The 21,574-nt window shown below is 39.5% G+C and overlaps 1 protein-coding gene across 5 annotated transcripts in view; it reads left to right on the top strand.

Annotated features, from left to right (window-relative positions):
- Positions 1–447: 447 nt before the first annotated feature.
- Positions 448–21,574, top strand: part of LOC128702205 (mitochondrial glutamate carrier 1) — a 205,336-nt gene continuing 184,209 nt past the window's right edge. Inside the window, exon 1 of one of the 5 annotated variants that reach the window (XM_070098002.1) lies at positions 448–577. The gene's annotated coding sequence lies outside the window, so the exon portion shown is untranslated. The other 4 variants (XM_070098006.1, XM_070098003.1, XM_070098005.1 and 1 more) reach the window with 4 other exon arrangements.

Raw genomic sequence — 21,574 nt, 5'->3', positions numbered from 1 at the left:
CATTTTTTGCGACCTAGGTGTCCCAAATTCCTACTTGTCTATGTAACTGATAAATAATAGTTATCTTTGTTATTTACTGGTATGTACATTATGAGTTACATACAGATAAATGCAATTTTCCACAAATGTATAATTAGCACCAGAAAAAATATAATTATAGACAATATAATGTACAATTATAGACAATTTAAGGTATAATTATAAACAGTGCTTAATTATAGACAATTTATAATTATAGACAATATAAGGTGTAAAGATAGTGTGTAATTATTGACAATATAAGGTATAATTATAGACATTATAAGGTATTATTGGCACTTGAGAAGATATCATTATAAACAGTATAAGGTATAATTTTAGATATTATAGGGTATACTTATAATTAATATAAGGTATAATTCTAGACAAGGTAGAATTATAGACAATATAATGATCACTTGAGAATATATAATAGTGTTGGTCGTGCGGGTGGCAGGGGAGTGCAGCAGACGGCGCCCCGGCAGCGAGTATCAATCATCAATTATCAATAACAAGCAAAATTGATCCTTAAAGACATAAGTAGAGTTGTTGAGAGCAGGTATGATGCTGGTGCAGCAGTTTGTGAGTATTATAAAGCTGAGAGCACCAGTGGACCTGGTCACCTGCCACAAATATTGACAAATTAGGTCACCGCAACACCAGTGGAAATTTTCTCTATAATTTGTAACTTTTGGATTATAGTAAATTATATATATTTATCATGGTTAATTAGCGCCCTCTGACTAATATATAATTTTTGGTCGTTTTGTGTTGCTTTATGTCATTATCATCACTGTTGGTAATATTGTGGTGTATTGATGCCGGTAACGGGCTCTTGATCCAAGGAAGTGGACTCGTCCTCACCTTCCTTGGATCCAACATGATTGTCTCCCCCCCTCCCAGGGGCTGTATAACCCTTACGGGTCCAGCGTTTTCCTCTGGTTAAAGTAGACCTAAATGGTCAGTGTAAAATTTTGATTATTAATCTTAAGACACAAGCTTCATGTCAAGCTTCAGATCAAGCTTCAGATAAGCTTCAGATCAAGCTTCAGATAAGCTTCATGTCAAGCTTCAGATAAGCTTCATGTCAAGCTTCAGATAAGCTTCATGTCAAGCTTCAGATAAGCTTCATATCAAGCTTCAGATAAGCTTCATATCAAGCTTCAGATAAGCTTCATGTCAAGCTTCAGATAAGCTTCATGTCAAGCTTCAGATAAGCTTCATATCAAGCTTCAGATAAGCTTCATATCAAGCTTCAGATAAGCTTCATATCAAGCTTCAGATAAGCTTCATATCAAGCTTCAGATAAGCTTCATATCAAGCTTCAGATAAGCTTCATATCAAGCTTCAGCAACACTTATTACTGCCAGCTTCTAACATAATGAATAATTTAATATTTATTTAGGCCTTGTATATAAAATAGTAAAGCTTATTTAGGCCTATATTTTTCACATTGGGTTATAATCGTACATTAAATGGACTTGAACCTAAGATAACCCAATAGTCAGTGTAGCTTATTTTAGTATATAGCCTTATTCAGCAGTATATGACCCTTGTGGGTTTAGTGCTTAGTTATTATAATAATATAGCATTGCTACATATATTTATTAGGATCAATATTGTTCATGATGATGCTAGTAAGTTTTATAACATGTTAACTCTCCTCTGATAACATCACATATGTCTAAATAAATCCTTATGGTAACTGATTTTTTATATTTTTCGGTTACATTCAATATGTTATGATACAAAAAATTCAAATAAATTGTTTAAGAATTTTATGTAAGAAAGATCTTGGAGTAACGAGATGGAGAACATTGTGACCCCAGGCAAACTAAATCCCGAGGTGGTATTTATGAATATCCTAGGTTAAGTCGTCAGTTAATGTGCCTTGTATTGGACACTATATGACAGCATTTACTAAAGAACTTAGCAAACTGGAATGGTATATATATATATTAATTCCCAAGTATGTCATGGTTGATCAGGCTCTGATCCACCAGGAGGCCTGGTCACAGACCGGGCCGCGGGGGCGTTGACCCCCGGAACTCTCTCCAGGTAACTCCAGGTAGAGAATAATTTTTTCGAGTTATTAATCCTGGAGGATTATTTATCTTGTAGCTCAGTAATAGTGCATTTGACTCACACTCAAGAGGCCCTGGGTTAAATCCAAGGCAAGGCAGATTCTGGATAAATTTCCTAACACCTACTGCTGCCCTTTTTCATGTGGCCTGGTAGACAGTGTTCTTATCTCACACACTGAGTATCCATAGTTCAGTCCCTGGCCGGGTGGAAACATTGGGTGTGTTTGCTTACACCTGCTGTCCCTGTTTACCTAGCAAGCAAGTGGGTACCTGGGGGTTAGTCGACTGGTGTGGGTCGCATCCTGGGGAACAAGATTGAAGGAACAATAGAAATAAGACAATCCTTGATGACACACCGACTTTCTTGGTTTATCCTGGGTGACTAACTCCTGGTTAAAATTACAAACAAAATCTTATCTTCACCTAGCAGTAAGTAGAAACTTAGGAGTTAGATAACTGTTGCAGGTCAGTATTATAGTAAAGGTATGCAAACGCAACAGTGAATGAGTAAGACTTGTGCAACACTGTGTGTTTATTGTGATGCTTCAGCAAGCAGTGGCTTCATTAATGTAATATTGAGAATGTTCTTCATATACAAAACACTCGCTCATACTACTGTGCATTCTACATATACAGGACAATAAATTCCAATATCATTCCTGCCCAGAAACACTATAAAATATTGAATATTTGAAATTTGCCACTCTTTACCTGTCTAGACTTAAGTGGTCTTTAAGTACAGTGGTACCCAGAGTTGCCAACTGCTCCAACTGGACCAGTTATGTAAGTGTATTATTGTAAGTGCTTTTGTAAGTGTATTTTTGGGGGTCTGAAATGGACTAATCTAATTTACATTATTCCTCAGTGGAAAAAATTAGTTTGGTAACGGCACTTGAACAGCCTTCTGGAACGAAGAAAGTTTGAAACTAGGGGTACCACTGTATTGGGTTAAGTCTGCCTGAAATGCCTCAGCATGATTATGGCTTTCTTTGTATCAATCAAATTATAAAATGTAAACACACATTCTAACCTTTGCAAAGAAATATGCTTTTGTTTTGTTTGTTTTCTCGTTGCAACGTTACTCATAGTCATAATTCTAGACACAAAAATCTCTATAATATTCCCATGTCCAACTTAATCTTTGTACAAACTCAATGTGCATAAAAGGACCTAAAATCAGGATCTCTCAACCCATAAACTTCAGAGTCTCTCGATCTACTGCTTTAAACCTATTTTTTAAAAATGCCATCTTTCCTTAATGTGATCCTAAGAGCAATTCATTTATTTATGCTGTATTGTCCCGTGTCTATCATTCCTTCGCCTTATGTACCTAGCGTCATCCTTAATATACAGTGGACCCCCGCATAACGATCACCTCCGAATGCGACCAATTATGTAAGTGTATTATGTAAGTGCGTTTGTACGTGTATGTTTGGGGGTCTGAAATGGACTAATCTACTTCACAATATTCCTTATGGGAACAAATTCAGTCAGTACTGGCACCTGAACATACTTCTGGAGTGAAAAAATATCGTTAACCGGGGGTCCACTGTATCACTAATTATAACAACAACAATAACAATAGCAATAAAAATTTCTATTGTAGCATGATACATGTTTGTACAAAGGAGTATAACAATTGGGTGAACATGCCAAAAGCCCTTTTATATGTAGAGCATTTCAGGCAAACTTAAGACAAACTTAAGATTAATACAGCAAAAACAGTGCTGTAGTTGTACATATAGCCATTAGGTGAGTAACAGTGAATACAAGAAAATTGAATACAGCCTCTCTTCACTTAACGACGGAATTCCATTCCTAAGACCACGTCAGTAAACAAATTCGTCGCTAAACAAGGAGCATACTATAGTGGTAGTGGGCTTGTTTCAACCATCTTTGATATTGTTTTAATATCACCTTTGCACCATTTATAAAATTTTCAGTATATTTTTAAATGATTATACAGTAGTGTACTGTACATACATTGTAATAAACAGAATAGAGGAAATAGCTCTAATATACATTATTTAGGTATGCATACTAGTCAGCCCATCATAAGTCCGAGTCTTCGGTAAACGAATATGTGGCTAAGTGAGGAGAGGCTGTATTCGACTAGTTCATGCTATATGGCTCTAATAAGTTTGGTGGAGAAGAATTACTGTTTTGATATAGTATATAAAAAAAATACAGTATTACAATTTAGCATAGTTTAAAACAATGAAGTTGAAGCAGTTATAAGTTTGAAGTATTGATTATCCCTTTCAGGGTTTCGGCCGTACTAGTACGGCTAACACACCAGGGTCCATGACGTACTAGTACTCATAAATTCTAGCGCCTTCAAATCTAGTGAGAGAAAGCTGGTAGGCTTACATGTGAAAGAATGGATCTATGTGGTCAGTGTGTGCAGTATTAAAAAAATCCTGCAGCTCACAGTGCGTAATGAGAAAAAAAAAACTTTGACTTTGTTTTTGGATTAAAACAGCGACTTTGCACTACAGTGGACCCCCGGTTAACGATTTTAATCCGTGCAAGAGGGCTCATCGTTATGCGAAATAATCGTTATGCGAATGAATTTTCCCCATAAGAAATAATGGAAATAAAATTAATCCGTGCAAGACGCCCAAAAGTATGAAAAAAAATTTTTTTTACCACATGAAATGTTAATTTTAATACACACAAACTGAAAAAGGCATGCACAATTAAATGACACTTACTTTTATTGAAGATCTGGTGATGATTGATGGGATGGGAGGAGGGGAGAGAGTGTGTTAGTGTTTAGAAGGGGAATCCCCTTCCATTAGGACTTGAGGTAGTAAGTCCTTTTCTGGGGTTACTTCCCTTCTTCTTTTAATGCCACTAGGGCCAGCTTCAGAGTCACTGGACTTCTTTCGCACAAGATATCTGTCCAATGTGGCCTGTACCTCTCGTTCCTTTATGACTTGCCTAAAGTGTTTCACAACATTGTCAGTGTAATAATCACCAGCACGGCTTGCAATAGCTGTGTGAGGGTGATTTTCATCCTTGAAGGTTTGCACTTCAAGCCACTTAGCACAGATTTCCTTTATCTTTGTAGTAGGCAACTTCTTCAATTTCTCTCTCCCCTCCTCTGAACCAGTTTCCTCAGGTCTGGCCTCTTGCTCTTGAAGTTGATCTATCAGCTCATCAGTGGTTAGTTCTTCATTGTCCTCCTCCACCAACTCTTCCACATCCTCCCCACTAACCTCCAACCCCAAGGACTTTCCCAATGCCACAATGGATTCCTCAACTGGCACAGGATTCTCAGGGTTAGCCTCAAACCCTTCAAAATCCCTTTTGTCTACACATTCTGGCCACAGTTTCTTCCAAGCAGAGTTCAAGGTCCTCTTTGTCACTTCCTCCCAAGCCTTACCTATAAGGTTTACACAATTGAGGATATTAAAGTGATCTCTCCAAAACTCTCTTAGAGTCAGTTGAGTTTCTGAGGTCATTACAAAGCACCTTTCAAACAGAGCTTTTGTGTACAGTTTCTTGAAGTTGGAAATAACCTGCTGGTCCATGGGCTGCAGGAGAGGAGTGGTATTAGGAGGCAAAAACTTCACCTTAATGAAGCTCATGTCCCCATAAAGTCGCTCTGCCACGTCTGTAGGATGACCAGGGGCATTGTCTAACACCAGGAGGCACTTAAGTTCTAATTTCTTTTCAGTTAGGTAATTTTTCACATTGGGGGCAAATGCATGGTGTAACCAGTTATAGAAAAATTCCCTAGTGACCCATGCCTTACTGTTTGCCCTCCACAGCACACACAAATTATCCTTGAGGACATTCTTTTGCCTGAACGCTCTGGGAGTTTCAGAGTGATACACTAATAAAGGCTTCACTTTGCAATCACCAGTAGCATTGGCACACATCAACAAAGTAAGCCTGTCTTTCATAGGCTTATGTCCTGGGAGTGCCTTTTCCTCCTGAGTAATGTAGGTCCTGCTTGGCATTTTCTTCCAGAACAGGCCTGTTTCATCACAATTAAACACTTGTTCAGGTTTCAGTCCTTCAGTTTCTATGTACTCCTTGAATTCCTGCACATATTTTTCAGCCGCTTTGTGGTCCGAACTGGCAGCCTCACCATGCCTTATCACACTATGGATGCCACTACGCTTCTTAAATCTCTCAAACCAACCTTTGCTGGCCTTAAATTCACTCACATCATCACTAGTTGCAGGCATTTTTTTAATTAAATCGTCATGCAACTTCCTAGCCTTTTCACATATGATCGCTTGAGAGACGCTATCTCCTGCTATCTGTTTTTCATTTATCCACACCAATAAGAGTCTCTCAACATCTTCCATCACTTGCGATCTTTGTTTCGAAAACACAGTTGAACCTTTGGCAAGAACAGCTTCCTTGATTGTCTTTCTGGTGCCCACAATAGTAGCGATGGTTGATTGGGGTTTCTTGTACAGCTTGACTAGGTCGGCTATACGCACTCCACTTTCATACTTATCAATTATCTCTTTCTTCATCTCTATAGTAATTCTTACCCTTTGAGGTGTAGGGTTGGCACTAGAAGCTTTCTTGGGGCCCATGGTCACTTATTTTCCAGAAACAGCACCGAAAATACTGTAATAATACGAAATATTCCGAGTGTATGCTTGGATGTTACCGCGGAGGCTGGCTGGTAAACAATGGGACGGGGCGGCACATGTGAGGCTGGCTGAGGGCACATTGGACGCGTCTCGGACGAAAATCGGTATGCGGGTTTTTAATCGGTATGCGCGGCAAAAATTTTGCGATAAAAGTAATCGTTATGCAGAAAAATCGCTATGTGATGCCATCGTTATGCGGGGGTCCACTGTATTTTCGTATGGTATTTATTGTTGTATTCTAGTTTTCCTGGTCTCATTGTATAGAATGGAAGATATATTACAGAAATTGAGATGATTTTGACTGGTTTTACAATGAAAAGTACCTTGAAATTGAGCTCAAAGTACGTAGCAGAAATGTTTGATTTTTACTGAAGTTCAAAAGTAAACAAATCATACTAAGCGTCCAATACACATCAACTGGCGAGTCTAATATTCTTTCACAAGTGCGCCGATATTATCTATACCATTTCTACACTAATGCAGTGGTCTGCATAACAGTAAATCTTCTATTTTTTGTGAGAATAAAAATTCAAAATGGAAAGCAAAAGAATGTAAGAGGGAAGTGGAGACGTGACTAATGAACAGAGGAAATGTTATTTTAGTGCCAGGAATGTCTTTCTTGTTTATTCTAGACCCTATTTAGAAATTGGCATCTTTTGAAATTTGTGTGAAATTGGCAAAATTGCTAAATTCTGACCACTGTATTGGATAGTTGAAATCAGTAAATTGGTGATTTCTTGTACTCATTCGATAGAAAAAATGGAGTTCTAGCGAAATAGTTATGATTTTTGTCAACTAGTACATTGGAATTGGCCGAAAATAGGGCTCAAAGTGGGCAAAATCGCCGATGCGTAAACATCGTCGAGACCGCTAACTTCGGGAGAGCATAATTCCGTAAGTTTTCCATCAATTTCATACTTTTGGTGTCATTATGATCGGGAAAAAATTCTCTATCTTTTCATAAGAAAGAATAATAATATTTTTTTTTTTAAATTTGGGGGACCCTGAGAACAAGTCTCTGAGAGGACTTGTGGACCCTGAAAGGGTTAAATAGTTGAGCAATTATCAAGCACAATTTACAAAATGAAGTGCAGCCTCTCCTCACTTAGCAACATACTCTTTTACTGACAACTCGTAATTAGGACGGACTCTCTGACCGGTATGCATTCCTAAATACGTAATGTATATTAGAGCTGATTCTATTTTATTTATTGCCATATACAGTACACTACTGTATAAACATTTAAAAATATACTAAAAATGTTGAAAATGGTACAAGGGTGACATTACAGCAATATCAAAGATGGTTGACATAAACCCACTACCATTATAGTATGCTCCTCGTTTAGCGACAAATTTGTTTATCGACGTGGTATTAGGAACGGAACTTTGTCGTTAAATAAGGAGAGGCTGTATTACAATTTAGTACAATTTAAAACAATGAAATTGAAACAATTGTAAGTTTGAAGTACTATTTTTATTGAATTGTGTATGAAATACCTCCAGTACAAAAAATTTGTATTCTTGTTCTCATATAGTAAGTACAGTGGACCCTCGACCAACGATGTTAATCCATTCCAGAGATTTCGTCGTTAGTCGAATTAATTTACCCCATAAGAAATAATGGAAATCCAATTAACCCTTTGAGGGTCGACAGGCCCTCTCCGAAACTCGTTCTCAGGGTCGGCCAAATTTAAGAAAAAAAAAATTATTTTCTCTTATGAAAAGATAGAGAATCTTTTCCCGATCATAAAGACACCAAAAGTTTGAAATTTGATAGAAAACTTACGAAATTATGCTCTCGCAAAGTTAGCGGTCTCGGCGATGTTTACGCATCGGCGATTTTGCCCACTTTGAGCCCCATTTTCGGCCAATTTCGCTGTACTAGTCGACAAAAAACATGAATATTTCGTTAGAACTCCATTTTTTCTATCGAATGGGTGCAAGAAACCACCCATTTATGAAATTCAACTATCCAGTACAGTGGTCAGAATTTAGCAATTTTGCCAATTTCACACAAATTTCAAAAGATGCCAATTTCTGAATAGGGTCCAGAATAAACAAGAAAGACATTCCTGGCACTAAAATGACATTTCCTCTAGTCATTAGTCACGTCTCAAGGCCCCTCTTATATTCTTTTGCTTTCCATTTTGAATTTTTATTCTCACAAAAAATATAAGATTTACTGTTATGCAGACTACTGCATTAGTGTAAAAAATGGTATAAATATTATTGGTGCACTTGTGAAAGAATATTAGACTCACCAGTTGACGTGTATTGCACGCTTGGCACGATTTGTTTACTTTTGAAGTTTGGTAAAAATCGAACATTTCTGCTACTTTGAGCTCAATTTCAAGGCACCTTTCATTGTAAAACCAGCCAAAATCATCTCAATTTCTGTAATATGTCCTCCATTCTATAAAATGAGACCAAGAAAACTAGAATACAACAATAAATACCATACGAAAATACACTGCAAAGTCGCTGATTTATTCCAAAAAAATGGTCAAAGTTTTTTTTTTCTCATTATGCACTGTGTGCTGCAGGATTTTTTTTAGACTGTGCACACTGACCACATAGACCCATTCTTTCATATGAAGGCCTACCAGCTTTCTCCCACTAGATTTGAGGCCGCTAGAATTTATGCGTACTAGTACGTCAAAAACCCCTACTCGTAAGACGTACTAGTACGACGAAAACCCTCAAAGGGTTAATCTGTTCGACATCCAAAAGTATGAATTTTTTTTTTTTTTTTTCACATGAAATATACATTTTCCTACACAGAAAAACAAGGATACATACACAATAAATACTACATGAAGAATAGATAACACTTACCTTTATTGAAGAGTATTGATGAGTGATGAGACACTGTTTTTCTTGAACACTCTGGGATTTTCAAAGTGATACATAAGTGAAGGCTTCACTTTGCAATTCCCACTAGCATTACAACAAAACATGAGAGTTAGCCTGTCATTCACAGGCTTGTGTTCTGAGAGTGCTTTTTTCTCCTGAGTAATGTAGGTCCTTTTGGCATTTTCTTCCAGAACAGGCCTGTTTCCTCACAATTGAACACTTGTTGGGGGATGAATTTTTCAGCTTCGCCATGCCTTATCGCACTGTGTATGCCACTACGATTCTTAAATCTCTCAAACCAACCTTAGCTGGCCTTAAATTCACCAATATGAGCACTAGTTCCAGGCATTTTTTCCTATTCACCTGGGTGTTAGTTGACTGGTGTGGGTCGCATCCTGGGGACAAGATTAAGAACCCCAATGGAAATAAGTTACAGTCCTCGATGACGCACTGACTTTCTTGGGTTATCCTGGGTGGCTAACCCTCTGGGGTTAATTGTTTCTAGGTAATTGTTTCTCGTTCACCACACCAACAGCAGTCTCTCCACATCTTCGAGTAGTACAGCTGACGGTGGTGCAGCAGCAGCTGACGGTGGTGCAGCAACAGCTGATGGTGGTGTTGCAGCAGCAGCTGACCGTGGTACAGCAGCAGCTGATGGTGGTGCAGCAGCAGCAGCTGACTGTGGTACAGCAGCAGCTGACCATGGTACAGCAGCAGCTGACCATTGTACAGCAGCAGCTGATGGTGGTACAGCAGCAGCTGATGGTGGTGCAGCAACAGCTGACAGTGGTGCAGCAACAGCTGATGGTGGTGCAGCAGCAGCTGACCATGGTACAGCAGCAGCTGATGGTGGTGCAGCAGCAGCAGCTGACTGTGGTACAGCAGCAGCTGACCATGGTACAGCAGCAGCTGACCATGGTACAGCAGCAGCTGATGGTGGTACAGCAGCAGCTGATGGTGGTGCAGCAACAGCTGACAGTGGTGCAGCAACAGCTGATGGTGGTGCAGCAGCAGCTGACCATGGTACAGCAGCAGCTGACCATGGTACAGCAGCAGCTGACAGCGGTGCAGCAGCAGCTGATTGTGGTACGATAGTAGTATTTTGATAGTATTTCTCACCCTTTTTACCACAGGGTTGGTACTTGAAGCTTTCTTTGGGCCCATGGTGGCTTATTTAGCAGTTATTTTTTTTTATTAGCACACTGGCCGAGTCCCACCAAGGCAGGGTGGCCCTAAAAAAGAAAAACTTTCACCATCATTCACTCCATCACTGTCTTGCCAGAATGGTGCTTTACACTACAGTTTTTAAACTGCAACATTAACACCCCTCCTTCAGAGTGCAGGCACTGTACTTCCCATCTCCAGGACTCAAGTCCGGCCTGCTGGTTTCCCTGAATCCCTTCATAAATGTTACTTTGCTCACACTCCAACAGCACGTCAAGTATTAAAAACCATTTGTCTCCATTCACTCGTATCAAACACGCTCACGCATGCCTGCTGGAAGTCCAAGCCCCTCGCACACAAAACCTCCTTTACCCCCTCCCTCCAACCTTTCCTAGGCTGACACCTACCCTGCCTTCCTTCCACTACAGACAGATACACTCTTGAAGTCATTCTGTTTCGCTCCATTCTCTCTACATGTCCGAACCACCTCAACAACCCTTCCTCTGCCCTCTGGACAACAGTTTTGGTAATCCCGCTCCTCCTCCTAACTTCCAAACTACGAATTCTCTGCATTATATTCACACCACACATTGCCCTCAGACATGACATCTCCACTGCCTCCAGCCTTCTCCTCGCTGCAACATTCATCACCCATGCTTCACACCCATATAAGAGTGTTGGTAAAACTATACTCTCATACATTCCCCTCTTTGCCTCCAAGGACAAAGTTCTTTGTCTCCACAGACTCCTAAGTGCACTGCTCACCCTTTTCCCCTCATCAATTCTATGATTCACCTCATCTTTCATAGACCCATCCGCTGACACGTCCACTCCCAAATATCTGAATACATTCACCTCCTCCATACAAGCACTAAAAACAATGGAATAATACAAAATTTATCGAGTGTATTCGTGCAGCCATCCACCCTGGCTTGTAAACAGTGGCACGCTAGCTGAGCTGAGGCACTCAGGACAGATGGACGCGTTTGGGACGAATGTTTGTTAGTCAAGTTTTTCATCATTGGTTGGGCCAAAATTTTTATGCAAAAACGCTTTGTTAGTCGATTTTATCATTAGACGATGCCTTCATTGGTTGAGGGTCCTCTGTATTTAGTTTTAAGGCTGCCCAAAATGCTTTGCATAAAAAGAGGCTTTCTATAAGTAGTAATATATGTTAGTCACCCTAGCTGTAATATACTGTATTCCACTTTATAGAAATAGTTTTTGTTTGTTTGAGATGAGGTCATTCGAGATGTTCAGTTCATCAGCCTTGTTAAGTTTTCAGTTCATCAGCCTTGTTAAGTTTTCAGTTCATCAGCCTTGTTAAGTTTTCAGTTCATCAGCCTTGTTAAGTGTTCAGTTCCTCAGCCTTAAGTGTTCAGTTCCTCAGCCTTGTTAAGTGTTGTTCTTAGCTTTGATAAATCCTATCCTTGTAAGTTATCAAGGCTAAGATTGAACACCTTAAATTACTTCATTTCTTCTTTCACTGTTTACTCTCTCTTTTGGATTAATAAAGCCACTGCTTGGTGAAACATCTCAGTTACATACATGTATAACATTTTATATTTCTTTTATGCAGTACAAATAATATAGTTTACATATAATTAAACATTACACAAATAACCCGCACATAGAAGAGAGGAGCTTACAACGACGTTTCGGTCCGACCTGGACCATTTACAAAGTCACACTAACGAGAAGTGGAGCAGGACGGGTATATATAGGCAGGAAGAGGTAGTGGTGGTGGTAGTAGTAGTAGTAGTAGTGGTAGTGGTAGTAGTAGTGGGGAATTAAGGAGGAGGAGCCAGTCAAATACAAAGAAAGGGGAGCACTGCAAGGGAGCTAGGTTCCCACAGAGGGAGAGCAAGTACACAGAGGTGGGGGGAAGGGGAAGTGATGAAATAAATAATGGAGGAACTGAAACACGAGACAGAAGAAAGAAAGACAACCCAGAGGAGAAAAAAGGAAAGAGGAAAGGGGAAGAGGAAGAAGAAGAAAAAAGGAGGAATCAGGTTAAGTCATGGGTGTTCTGAAGTTTGGAGCATTTTACAATGTAGTGGGAGAGGAAGGCATCTACAGAGACAAAACTGTTATTTGTGCGGGTTATTTGTGTATCGTTCCAGTCACGGTATTGTACCTTTTTTTGTTATAATTAAACATTGTTAGGCACCAAAGAAAGCCACTAGTATGCAAAACATTTTGAGCAAACAAATCCTAATTCTTAAAAGTTAACTTAAGAATTAAATGTTGACTAATAAGTAGGAATTCTTAATCAGATAACTACTTCATATATACATAAGAAAGGCAGCTAGTGAGCAAATAGTACAATTTCATAAGTATGACTTAATATTTCAGACTGATTCAATAATCTTCAGCTTTGTGGAGTGAATGAATATTGTGAAGATACAGGAAGTTACTTGGTTACAGTTGAAATATGATGGGACAAGGTGTGTTACCAGTTTTCATTGGGAGTTGAAGGAAGACTGGAAGAACAGAGACTGAGTTGGAAGAGCTGATTTTGTTTGACATAGCTGGTTAATTTATGTTAGGGAGCTGAGGTACTTTTAAACAGTAGCTCTAAATTGATTATCAGATGGGGAGCCTTTTGATATTTCAAGCAGTGAATTCCAGATGTTAAGTCCTTTTATGCGAATTGAGTTTTTGTATAAGTTCAGTTGGACACTGGGGATATCAAAGAGGGTTTTATGTCTTGTGTTGTGCCTGTGTATTCTGTTGCAGCTAGAACTGAAAAGTTTCAGAGAAAGGTTTATGTTGGAGTAGAATGTTATATACATATTGTAGGCACAGTGGTATGAGTGCATATTTTGTATATTAAGTATAACAAGGTTTTGAAGAGTTGAGGAAGTGTGTTGTCTGGCACTGGAATGGGTGATAGTCTGCACAGCAGCTTTTTATTAGATGATTAATGGTTTTAAGTGATTTGGTGTAGTAGATCCCCAGGTACAAATAAGATAGGTGAGGTAAGTGTAGATTAGAGAGTGGTACAATGTAAGTAGTGTTGTTTGAGACACATAATAACAATAACAAGTTTATTTTAGCATGATTCATGTTTATACAAAGGAGTGTAACATGTAGTGAACCAGCCAAAAGCCCCTTTGTACATATATGCAGAGCATTTCAGGCATACTTAAGAATAACTTAAAATTAATAAGGCAATAACAGTGCAGTAATTTTACATATGATAAAGGTGGTGACCCTACAGATTTAAACAACTATAGGCCAATATCAAACTTACCATTGCTATCCAAAATCTTTGAGAAACTCATGCACAGGAGATTATATTCATTTATAACGGCACAAAACATACTCAACCCCTGCCAATTTGGATTCAGGAGAAATAAAAGCACTAACGATGCAATCATAAAAATGCTAGATCTGCTTTACACAGCATTGGAAAATAAGGAATATCCACTAGGAATTTTTATTGACCTAAGAAAAACTTTTGACACAGACCACGGCATCCTACTCCACAAACTTGACCATTATGGTATAAGAGGCCATGCGCTTGCATATTTCAAATCTTACCTTACTAATAGGTATCAGTATGTCACCATTAAAGACACAGCATCAACAACACAGCCACTTGATACTGGAGTTCCGCAGGGAAGTGTCCTTGGTCCCCTGCTCTTCCTCATATACATCAATGATCTTCCAAACGTATCTCAACACCTGAACCCCATTCTCTTTGCTGACGACACGACTTATGTCATCTCTCACCCTAATCTTTCCACCCTCAACACCATTGTTAATGAGGAGCTGATCAAAATATCGACTTGGATGACAGCCAATAAACTTACGCTTAACACTGACAAAACCTACTACATTATGTAGGTTGGGCCCCCTGCTGTTCACTGTTGGGCCCCCTGCTGTTCACAATCTACATAAACGACATAGATGAGGGCATAAAGAGCGACATCGGCAAGTTTGCCGATGACACCAAAATAGGCCGTCGAATTCATTCTGACGAGGACATTCGAGCACTCCAGGAAGATTTGAATAGACTAATAAAGTGGTCGGAGAAGTGGCAGATGCAGTTTAATATAGACAAATGCAAAGTTCTAAATGTTGGACAGGACAATAACCATGCCACATATAAACTAAATAATGTAGATCTTAATATTACGGATTGCGAAAAAGAGTTAGGAGTTCTGGTTAGCAGTAATCTGAAACCAAGACAACAGTGCATAAGTGTTCGCAATAAAGCTAATAGAATCCTTGGCTTCATATCAAGAAGCATAAATAATAGGAGTCCTCAGGTTGTTCTTCAACTCTATACATCCTTGGTTAGGCCTCATTTAGATTATGCTGCACAGTTTTGGTCACCGTATTACAGAATGGATATAAATTCTCTGGAAAATGTACAAAGGAGGATGACAAAGTTGATCCCATGTATCAGAAACCTTCCCTATGAGGATAGACTAAGGGCCCTGAAACTGCACTCTCTAGAAAGACGTAGAATTAGGGGGGATATGATTGAGGTGTATAAATGGAAGACAGGAATAAATAAAGGGGATGTAAATAGTGTGCTGAAAATATCTAGCCTAGACAGGACTCGCAGCAATGGTTTTAAGTTGGAAAAATTCAGATTCAGGAAGGATATAGGAAAGTACTGGTTTGGTAATAGAGTTGTGGATGAGTGGAACAAACTCCCAAGTACAGTTATAGAGGCCAGAACGTTGTGTAGCTTTAAAAATAGGTTGGATAAATACATGAGTAGATGTGGGTGGGTGTGAGTTAGACCTGATAGCTTGTGCTACCAGGTCAGTTGCCGTGTTCCTCCCTTAAGTCAATGTGACCTGACCTGACTAGGTTGGGTGCATTGGCTTAAGCCGGTAGGAGACTTGGACCTGCCTCGCATGGGCCAGTAGGCCTTCTTCAGTGTTCCTTCGTTCTTATGTTCTTATGTTCTTATGTTTGGTAGCAGAGCAGGAGATGCGCAAATTAACATTAAGATCGACAACACTCTAATTGCCAGGCATAATGAGGGCAAATTCCTAGGCCTATACCTAGACAACAACCTGAACTTCAGCACCCATATCCAACACATAACCAAAAAAGTATCCAAAACGGTTGGGATCCTCTCCAAGATACGATACTACATGCCGCAAACTGCCCTTCTCACACTATACCATTTACTTATATATCCATACCTCACCTATGCTATCTGTGCTTGGGGTTCAACTGCAGAACACACCTAAAGCTAATAATAACCCAACAAAAAGCCGCAGTAAGAATAATCACTAAATCCCATCCCTGGCAACACACCCCCCCCACTCTTCTTAGATCTAAACTTACTCCCTGTTCAGTACATCCACACTTACTACTGTGCAATCTACATCTGCAGGACCTTAAATTCCAATATTAACCTTGACCTAAAACTCTTTCTTGATAGTTGTGACAGAACCCACAGGCACAACACCAGACACAAACATCTCTATGACATTCCCCGTGTCCGACTAAACCTTTACAAAAATTCAATGTATGTCAAAGGCCCTAAAATCTGGAACACCCTACCTGAAAATTCTAAAACTACAGACACATTCATCACCTTCAAAACTACCATCAGAAAACATCTTATCTCCCTGATATACCCTGTCAACTAATTACACGAATACCACCTGGTGGTTAACACTTACACTCACTCACCCATTTGACCATAAACAGAAATATCAATCTCAATCTCAAAATAATGAATCTTAACTAGTCATAAGTTGGCCTTTGATACTCCAATACTGAAACTATGTATAGTGCCAAAACAAAAGCATTCACATTGCTAAACTCACAAAATAGTATTTAGTCACTTAGCCATAATACCAACTTACCTCATAATTTTGTAATATTTTAAACATAAGATTTAATTTAAGTCTGCCCGAAATGCTTAGCCATGCTAGGTGTTCTAGTGGTACACTCTGTAATTATTATTTTACTACATGTAAACCACACAATAACCAAATTCTGTAAACTCAGCATTGTAATCCTTATAGAGAATAAACTTTGAATTTGAATTTGAATATGATCATTAGGTGAGTTACAATGAATACAAGAAAACTGAATATTCAACATAGTAGCATATCTTGGAGAGGATGCCTACTGTTTTGGAGACCTTCTTGATTATGTGCTGGATATGGGTATTAAATTTCAAGATGTGCCCCTAAGAATTTACAATTGTTATTGGCTGTTTGGAGTGACACCTAAACTGTTATATCTGAGTGACTCTGCAAAGACAGTGATTATGTGTGAATGATGGTGAAAGTGTTTCTTTTTTGGGTCACCCTAACTTGGTGGGGGATGGCCAACATGTTGAAAAAAAAAAAAAATGTTTTACCATGGGAGAATTGTTGTTCATTGTTTAGTTGGATATTTAAAGATCTGTTTCCAAATATCACGTAGTAAGGTTCCTTAGGATAAGTTTGTTGGTAGTCATACATGTAGATATTTTTAGGAGCTCATCATTAGCAGTATCACTAAGAGTAGAAATATAAACACATATGCAGTATAATGTGATCCTTTATTGACTACGTTTTGCCCACACAGTGGGCTTTTTCAAGTCACAAACAGATCTACCTGGGGTGGAAGGGACGCGAGTATTTATAGTCAGGTTCAGAATGCTGAGGTCAGGTGGAGAATGCTGCATCTGATGATGTACCGAGTTGGGTTATAGAGTCTAAAATCTTGGGTAGCTTGGAAAGAAGATTGGATAAGTTTGTGAGCAGACCTTCTACAGTGTTCTTCCATTCCTGTGTTCTTATGTGGGATAGCGATGAAGAAGTTTCTTGGCAAGTGGTTCAGCTATGTTATAGAAGCCACTATTCTGGTTGAAGTTGTCGGATATAGAAATAAGTGATGATTCCAGGATTCTTCAGTATTGAGTGTTGTCTTCTGTGGTGATAAGTCTTGAGTTTCTGTAGTTTATCGAGTGGTTGTGTGAATTACGGTGTTGTACACAGGCATTCCTTGTGTCGTCAGACCTGCTTGCGTATTGGTGTTCTGAAATACGTGTTTGGAGGTCCCTTGATGTTTCGCCCACGTATAATTTGTTGCAGTCATTACAAGGGATTATGTATACCCCAGAGGGTGGAAGCTTGTCCTGTCTATCACTGGTAATGTCCTTGATGGTCGTGGTTGTGGAGGTAGATACTTGGAATGAGGTATTGGAAAAGATGTTGGAAACGTGTTTGGCAATGGAGTTGGTGGGGAGGACTATGTATCTCTTCTCGGCAGTGTCTTCTCTGGGTGTGTTGAAGATGTTTAATGCCCGTCGTCTGCAGTCTCTGATGAAGTGACGAGGATAGTGGAGTTTAGAAAATACTTGTTCAATTATCGTGCATTCTTCTTCAAGAAACTCATTGCTGCAGATTCTGAGTGCACGCAGGAAGAAGCCTATAATTACACCACGTTTAGTTTTGGTGTCATGGTGAGAGTAGAAGTGGAGAAGATGTCTGTTGCTAAGATAAGGTGCAGGATGTTGTGGTCCACTGGATTGAAAGCTTTCCACAAGTCTGTAAAGAGGCCCAGGGTGTATGCATTAGTATTTTCAAGAGCTGCATAAAGCAGTTCAAGCATTTTTATAATTGCATCATTTGTACCTTTTTTTTGGCCTAAAACCAAACTGGAAGGGGTCGAGTATATTATGAGAGACTAGGAAGGAGTAAACTCGCTTATGGATTGTTTTCTTTTAATATTTTAGAGAGTAATGGCACGTTGGATATTGGCTTATAGTTATTTACCTCGGTTGGATTGCCCCCATGGAGGAGGTGATCTTGTAGGTAATTCTGGGAAAGGATTTAAGAACCTCTAAACCATTTATCACATTTAAGAACCTCAGTGGCAGTAAGTCGCAGATGTCTTCCAGATCTTCAGGCACTTCATGTTCATTACATTTTTGCATCCTGTCAGTCTCTCTGCAAAAATGCAGTGCACATAAAGAGCCCAAAGATCTGGAATTCACTACTTGAACTGGTAAAGGATCCCCTGATTACATATAAATTTAGAGCTATGCTTAAAAATCATCTGATCTCTCAATACTAACCAAACCAACCAAAACAACTTATATTTAATTTGAAGCAACTTTCCCAAATATTATATTATATGACCTCTAGTCTATTAAAACATCTGCCAGTCCATTAAATGCGGTCTCTCCTCACTTAGCGATGGCGTTCCATTCCTAAGACTACATTGGTAAATGAATTCATCGCTGAGTGAGGAGCATACAGTGGTACCTTGACTTACAAGTTTAACCCTTTGACTGTTTTCGACGTATAAATATGTCTTACGAGCCAATGTTTCTGACGTATATACAGTGGACCCCCGGTTAACGATTTTAATCTGTGCAAGAGGGATAATTGTTATGCGAAATAATCGTTATGTGAATGAATTTTCCCCATAAGAAATAATGGAAATAAAATTAATCCGTGCAAGACGCCCAAAAGTATGAAAAAAATTTTTTTTTACCACATGAAATGTTAATTTTAATACACACAAACTGAAAAAGGCATGCACAATTACATGACACTTACTTTTATTGAAGATCTGGTGATGATTGATGGGATGGGAGGAGGGGAGAGCATTATCTTCTTACTGTTTAGAAGGGGAATCCCCTTCCATTAGGACTTGAGGTAGTAAGTCCTTTTCTGGGGTTACTTCCCTTCTTTTTTTAATGCCACTAGGGCCAGCTTCAGAGTCACTGGACTTCTTTCGCACAAGATATCTGTCCATAGTGGCCTGTACCTCTCGTTCCTTTATGACTTGCCTAAAGTGTTTCACAACATTGTCAGTGTAATAATCACCAGCACGGCTTGCAATAGCTGTGTGAGGGTGATTTTCATCCATGAAGGTTTGCACTTCAAGCCACTTTGCACAGATTTCCTTTATCTTTGTAGTAGGCAACTTCTTCAATTTCTCTCTCCCCTCCTCTGAACCAGTTTCCCCAGGTCTGGCCTCTTGCTCTTGAAGTTGATCTATCAGCTCATCAGTGGTTAGTTCTTCATTGTCCTCCTCCACCAACTCTTCCACATCCTCCCCACTAACCTCCAACCCCAAGGACTTTCCCAATGCCACAATGGATTCCTCAACTGGCACAGGATTCTCAGGGTTAGCCTCAAACCCTTCAAAATCCCTTTTGTCTACACATTCTGGCCACAGTTTCTTCCAAGCAGAGTTCAAGGTCCTCTTAGTCACTTCCTCCCAAGCCTTACCTATAAGGTTTACACAATTGAGGATATTAAAGTGATCTCTCCAAAACTCTCTTAGAGTCAGTTGAGTTTCTGAGGTCATTACAAAGCACCTTTCAAACAGAGCTTTTGTGTACAGTTTCTTGAAGTTGGAAATAACCTGCTGGTCCATGGGCTGCAGGAGAGGAGTGGTATTAGGAGGCAAAAACTTCACCTTAATGAAGCTCATGTCCCCATAAAGTCGCTCTGCCACGTCTGTAGGATGACCAGGGGCATTGTCTAACACCAGGAGGCACTTAAGTTCTAATTTCTTTTCAGTTAGGTAATTTTTCACATTGGGGGCAAATGCATGGTGTAACCAGTTATAGAAAAATTCCCTAGTGACCCATGCCTTACTGTTTGCCCTCCACAGCACACACAAATTATCCTTGAGGACATTCTTTTGCCTGAACGCTCTGGGAGTTTCAGAGTGATACACTAATAAAGGCTTCACTTTGCAATCACCAGTAGCATTGGCACACATCAACAAAGTAAGCCTGTCTTTCATAGGCTTATGTCCTGGGAGTGCCTTTTCCTCCTGAGTAATGTAGGTCCTGCTTGGCATTTTCTTCCAGAACAGGCCTGTTTCATCACAATTAAACACTTGTTCAGGTTTCAGTCCTTCAGTTTCTATGTACTCCTTGAATTCCTGCACATATTTTTCAGCCGCTTTGTGGTCCGAACTGGCAGCCTCACCATGCCTTATCACACTATGGATGCCACTACGCTTCTTAAATCTCTCAAACCAACCTTTGCTGGCCTTAAATTCACTCACATCATCACTAGTTGCAGGCATTTTTTTAATTAAATCCTCATGCAACTTCCTAGCCTTTTCACATATGATCGCTTGAGAGATGCTATCTCCTGCTAGCTGTTTTTCATTTATCCACACCAATAAGAGTCTCTCAACATCTTCCATCACTTGCGATCTTTGTTTCGAAAACACAGTTGAACCTTTGGCAAGAACAGCTTCCTTGATTGTCTTTCTGGTGCCCACAATAGTAGCGATGGTTGATTGGGGTTTCTTGTACAGCTTGACTAGGTCGGCTATACGCACTCCACTTTCATACTTATCAATTATCTCTTTCTTCATTTCTATAGTAATTCTTACCCTTTGAGGTGTAGGGTTGGCACTAGAAGCTTTCTTGGGGCCCATGGTCACTTATTTTCCAGAAACAGCACCGAAAATACTGTAATAATACGAAATATTCCGAGTGTATGCTTGGATGTTACCGCGGAGGCTGGCTGGTAAACAATGGGACGGGCGGCACATGTGAGGCTGGCTGAGGGCACATTGGACGCGTCTCGGACGAAAATCGGTGAGCGGGTTTTTAATCGGTATGCGCGGCAAAAATTTTGCGATAAAAGTAATCGGTATGCGGAAAAATCGCTATGTGATGCCATCGTTATGCGGGGGTCCACTGTATACTCAATAATTCTAGCGGCTTCAAATCAAGTGGGAGAAAGCTGGTAGGCCCACATGTGAGAGAATGGGTCTGTGTGGTCAGTGTGCACCACATAAAAAAAATCCTGCAGCACACATTGCGTAATGAGAAAAAAAAAACTCTGATCGTTTTTTTGGAATAGAACGCCGACTTTGAGG

The sequence above is a fragment of the Cherax quadricarinatus genome, chromosome 60 (assembly GCF_038502225.1).
Source record: "Cherax quadricarinatus isolate ZL_2023a chromosome 60, ASM3850222v1, whole genome shotgun sequence".
Taxonomy (NCBI): Eukaryota; Metazoa; Arthropoda; class Malacostraca; order Decapoda; family Parastacidae; genus Cherax; species Cherax quadricarinatus.
The sequence above is the reverse complement of the archived record's forward strand: the minus strand, read 5'-3'. Positions and strand labels throughout refer to the sequence as shown.